This window comes from Bombina bombina, chromosome 3 (assembly GCF_027579735.1).
Source record: "Bombina bombina isolate aBomBom1 chromosome 3, aBomBom1.pri, whole genome shotgun sequence".
In the NCBI taxonomy this organism is placed as follows: Eukaryota; Metazoa; Chordata; class Amphibia; order Anura; family Bombinatoridae; genus Bombina; species Bombina bombina.
The window spans coordinates 552,566,229-552,572,492 of record NC_069501.1 but is presented as its reverse complement, the minus strand read 5'-3'; positions in this window follow the sequence as shown (position 1 = coordinate 552,572,492).

Genomic DNA, 6,264 nt, shown 5'->3' with positions numbered 1-6,264 from the left:
CCCACTCTTGTACTGGAGGTATATGGACTCACATAAAGCTGCCTTTTTCGTGCACAAAAAGGTGAATAGAGAGTTTCAGGAACTTGACGGTTTTGTCATTAACCATGGAAACATTACCACGGGAAATAAAAGTTTCAACCGCAGGGATAGTGTCCATTTGGAGGACCAGGCACTTGATCTTTTTATTGGCATTATAAGGCAAGCTAAGTGTTAGCGCCAAGAAACCCCCCCATTTTACATGGCAGCCAGGGATATCTTGGGCAGTTGGTCTGGCCCCTGGCAACAACAGGTTTAGTGAAACTTCTCCACCTCAAGTGGCAGAAAATCTGTGGTATTACCTGTGAATCTCCAGGCGTTGTACCTAGGCTCCGCCCCCTCTTTCTTTTCGGGCCCGGGACCAGACCAGCTTAACAAGGGTATCATATGGTTACGATTGATCGCCACTGATTGTTTATTTGTTCTTTAACTAAGAACAAGATATTGTTAATAAAGTTGACCTAGCGATCTTTACCCAACTCTGGTGTGTTGCGTGTTTATTATTGTTGTGTTTATTGTTATATTAGTTTGGTTAACAGCAGCAGATTGAAAGCTAGGGCATTTAATACCTTAAATTCTACTCACTTGAGTATTAAATCCCTGTCAAAAGCAGACGCTGAGCAACTCATAGCTGGCAATCTCAGAACTGTTAAAGCAGCCCATGTTTTTGGACTGTATAGAAATACAGCAAAAACAGGACATGAAAGAACATAATTCTTTACCGAGCAGACACATTTATTTATTTGTTTGAGTCCTTTTGTGGTTCATGTATACTCTAATTTACTACATATACTGAAGGATCCCCAGTCTTTGTGACACTCTTCTCTGCATTTAGATGCAACTGGGTATGTGGTTGCAAAACTAGAAGAAACTGCGCACAAGATTTTGTATTATGCCTTGTGTTTGCAAATTTACTCCCCTAGGAGATATATTGTGCCAGTAGTGAAAATACGAACATCAGATCAAAGCACACCAATAATTGTACACTGGTTAAACTGTCTATGCAGAGATTTCTTTCAGTTATCCAACCAGAGCAGGGGCTTAACTACAGGATCAGCACTACTAACGGGGCCCATTTTTTTAGAGGGCCTGCAGCAGGGGGAGACTGGGCCGGGTGGCAAATGCCCCCTGGGCCATTATTAACATTAGAATGAGGGCTGGAAAAGGATCAGGGTACAAAAGTAGTAAGACTAGAGGAACAACTGAGCAACATTAAAAATGCCAAAACAGATCAAGAGAAAGGCAAAAAACTAAGACACTTAATAAAACATCATAAAGGCAGGCCTGAATTGACAGCATGGTTCTTACAAAAAGTGAGACTGGGTATACGGGGTGGTGATATGGAAACTGCCCTTTTGAGAACTGAAAGCAAGTGGATTTTCAGACTGTAAACCATGTTCCCTCAGGGAATGAACAAATTTTCTACAGTGCCTTCTTATGAGAATCTAAAATTTACTAGTCTGATACACCTAGCATAATCTTTAACCTGTCTAAAATTTCAAAGAACCTTCTTTATAGACAAAATAGATAATCCTGTTAATTCAGAGTGCTATATATGAATAACGTTTAGACAACCTCCCAATCTTAGTCTCTTTTTGTGGGTACGAATATGCAGTACGTATATACAGACATAAGTTCAAGTAGAATAGGCTAAGAACACACAAATATCATGACTTATCTAATGCACCATATGATCATGGTGTAACAATATTAGAAACCTGACTTGCCATAAGAACCTATTTGCCTATTTGGAAATTACAGTATCAATAATTAGATAAACATCATAAAACTAAGTACATATATCTTCTGGTTACGTACACATTACAAATTATGAATGTAAGGGATTAAGCTAATGAGAGCTTTCAATATAACCCTATAATGTGTCCTACAAATAATAATATTATACCTGACACCTCCTATTTTAAAACATAATCTTGTATCCTTTGTATGATCCGTAATCATTGGGATATTGTTGAAAGAATTATATAGCAGAAGCAACATATTTACTCTGATAGCTTAAGCAGAATCTATACTGCCCCCACAACAGTGTTAATAGTCTGCTTTCAAGACACCCTATGTAGTTGGGTAACGGACATGATAATGTTGAAAAATTCAGGGATGAACCAAACATGATCCGAATATCGCTAATACATATTCACGAGCGGACAACAATCAGCACTGTGTAGTGGGTGTGACAGACAATGAAAGCACTATGATTGGACTATGACACACATTCCCACTTCTAAGACAGCATGTGTTGTGTTTACACTGTAACGACCAGTGAATGGCTGCTACAGACCACATGACGTTCTCAATATCGAATTTTGATTGGATAAGAGTTCTACTTTTGGGGAGAGAATTGGGGCGTTCTTTGCCTTTGAAATAGCAGTGGCGAAACGTGCGTTAGGCGTTTAATTTAATGCTGGTGCATATGCACAAGTTTTATGCACACTTTGTTAATTTAATTGTGGAAATAAGGAGCCACTGAACAATTGGATGAACCCTATTCTAACACTAACCTAGCTTTAACTTATAGTTGGTTCAGTCAATGTTCGAGTCAGTGTAAGCCCTGGTGGCAAAGAGTTAGATAGGGGATCTCTGGGAGTACAGCTATTACGGCTCTGTGTATATGTAACAACATCAGAGTGTTTTCTACTTTGCCTAAGTGAGATATCCCAAGGGATTATCCCTTTCCTTAGCCTGACCTGATATTTGCTCAGGGGCTGTGTTAGCGAATACATCACATTTTAATGGATTTAAGTGTGATATTAATATATATGGACCGAGTACTGTTACTCACTCAACAGAGGGCAGGCATATGTTTTTTGTTTGTCTTTTAAATGATTTTAATGTGTGTCTCAGTTTTTCCTTTTTAATTTAATATTAACAGTTAAATTGTATTTTAAGTTCTCCCACTTTCCTCACCCATTTCCCTATTCATATAGTGCGGTATAATCCTCAACTACACATAATAAGTGTGCCATCAAGTACTTCTTTCTCCTTCTTTTTATTCTTAATACTTTGTCAGTACTTGGCACTGCTTTTTGTAGTAACTAAGGTTTTTCTACATTAAAGAGTGAGTATTTATCCTACCCCCCCCCCCATCTGACTTTATCCTCAGACAACAACTAACAGCTATAGTTGTTAGGAACAGAGCCAACTAAACTAGTTTAGCTTGTAGAAGTGAAACTGAACTGCTGTTAGGGCACTTATTGACATACTGAACTAAATTCCTTTTGCTATTAACCCCTGCAATGCCATTATTAGTCTCCCTGCAACTATATGAACCTCTGATTCTCCCTTACCCAACCCTATAAGTAAATTCACTATGTTAACGCTTTCCTTACAACAAATTGCATATCATATTTCTCCTGTGTAGCCTCTTATGGCCTATGCTCAGTATTCCCAATGAAAATAACGGTAAGGCTAGGATTTTCTGACAGGTGTCAACTAGTTCATAGTCTTGGATGAACTCTTCTAAATTACATGTCCCATACACTTTTGGAAAATCAGAAAATGCTAAAACTTTCAAAGAGTCAGTCAGTCTCTCTCTCTCTTTTCCATTGTTATTTTGTATTGTCTGACTAAGGGGGTAACACCCAGAAACGTTACATTAAAGGTAACTTTGGAAATCCTTGCGAGTGCATCCCCATTCTTTACTACTATCAATACCATGGAAGCACCCTGGGTGGATGAAATGTTAACTGTGAGTGCTGGCCTGCCTGCTGTCTATATATATATACAGTATATCTTTTTTTTTTTTAAAGTGGGGTATACTCCAATGTGTAATGACCATTTAACCCGAGTATGACCTGTCCTCAAATTTTATTATGAGAATAAAAGATTTGACTGTTCCTATACTTACTTGGGGAGTGGGTATACACAGTGTATCCAGTTTTCATTTTTTTCTGTTAAACTATGTTGCATGGAGACCTCAAAATTACATTAGAAAATGGTTGTGCATTCCATAATGCTAAGAGCAAATATTGTGAATGAAGCAGACATGGTTGATTTTGTGACACTGCAAAAAGAGAAATGGTGTTTCGCTACTTTGACAGCACAGGTTCATGATCCAGAGTCTGCAATACAATGGTAGCATCCCGGCGCTTTCTAAAAAACAGTATGCAGTGTTTTAACTTTACCGGCAATGCAACCTTCAGAAATGCAACCAGGGACATGATGGTAAGAGATGGATCCGTGCACAAAAAGGCATTTATGAAGGATCTCTTTTCAACAGGAGCCATCTTTCATCGTAACAGATTGGGTTATTAATTTATTTCTTCAGCATGGACATGCCACAATATATAACAAAACATGAGACTGGAATAAGTCAGAACAACACTATTGTAGACTGGTTTAAAGTGATTGTCATCTTCAGCAATGTGCTCAACAAAATGTATAATCCTAAATTAAATAATAGCCACTTTCATTCGTCAAATTTCTTTAAACCACTTCATTATATAATTTATTACGTTTCTGCTTTTAGCAATTGCACCGTTCCTCCTCCCATCACAGATCCTCTATTTTTCTCTTCTCTGACAATGCAGGCTCTAGCCAGTAGGATCGTGAACCCTTCGGTGTCCTGCAAGTTAACTTTCACGGCCCTGCTTTACTTTGCACATGTGGGTTAATTTCAGACTAATCTCCGACTCGATGCTTATTCATGTTGTCATGCAATATCAGTCTGAATTTAAAGGAAACCCAGCCTTACATCACTGAATTCAACAAGTAATTATCTCATTCAATGGGCTAATTCAATATAAAAGTATTATAAAGTTGCCCATATATCAATACATGTACTTTATTAGCTCATACATACAATTTAAAAATTGCTCATTATTGTCTATGGAGTATCAGGATCGCTCGCAAGTTAGAATTGAAATCCTCTCCAACAATAAACAATCTCATGATTCATTGTTTACTTTGTATCAGAGAGACAAGAACTGAGGTTTGAACGTGCGCAAAGTTTTTCCCTCTCGTGAGAGCGCCCAGATGACTACGTAGAGTGTGTGTGGGACCGCTTTCTACGTCACAGTGTCCAAATCCTGTAAACTCTAAGGGGGCGGAGGAAGCAGCGGAAATGTAATTTCTAAATTAAATCAGATTTTTAGACATATTAAACAAAAAAACAAAAAAAAATAGCGACAGTCTTCAGTGGGACATCCTCTATGCATAGATTTATCCCAGGAGCGTAAATAGACAATCAATTTAACTTTTGCTGTCAAGAAACTGGTATTTGTCTTCGGCGTAATGCTGCAGCAATTGGTAGATGTAAATGGAGATCCCACTGTTGTAGAGACTAATGAATCTAAATAATTCCACAGTAAATACCATAAAGGCACCTGGCTTGAGGGACACTGGTGTTTGCAGGTATCGAAAGAAAGTCAGGCAGGTGTTTTTTGGTTGAAATTCCAGACCGGGATAATTGAACTTTAGAAGCCCTTTTACACAACGCATACTTCCAGGAACTGATATAAATTCTCATGGGTGGGCAGCATATGAAAATGTTGAGCAATTAGCTGGAGGAATATATATGCATATGAATTTCAGTTTTGCTGCAGTATAGACGCTGACAGGATTTTTTTTTCTGCATTTATTGTGGAGAATTATCCTTTGTAGTTTTGTGTGTTTGTAATGTTATGTAATAATTTATTGCTGATGTGTTTTGTTATGAGATTTATTTATACCAAGTTATATACATTTTGCTGCCTGGGTCATAAACACAATGCTGCCCACCCCTGCGCATGCGCCATTTGCCAACACACATATCCTAACTTCTAACAAATATGATAGATATAAAAGCATTCAGGATATCAAACCAATTTCTCCATGGTTTTGCCCAAACTGCAGCTTAAAGCAAAAGGAGGCAGAAAACACAAAATTAACAGGTAAAAGTGAAATTAAAAAAACACTGTTTCTATCAGTAACTTCTAAAGAGTTGCTTCCTATTATTCATCAAACTAATCTATCAGATGAGTCACTTGCAAACAGGTTGGATTGTGATATCAGATATTTTAACAGCTAGAACAGACGACAATGAATTAGAAAAAGAAACAGACTCCATTGACCATCAAGTAACACATGATAACACAGAGGTGCCTCCTTTTCAAATGTTTAAAGAGATAACTCTTCAAAAAATGATGATTACAGATAAAGGTGTAAACAGGAGCCATTTTGAGAAGGATTTTCCTTCACAGTTTATATTAACGTTAAGTAGAGAGGAATGGA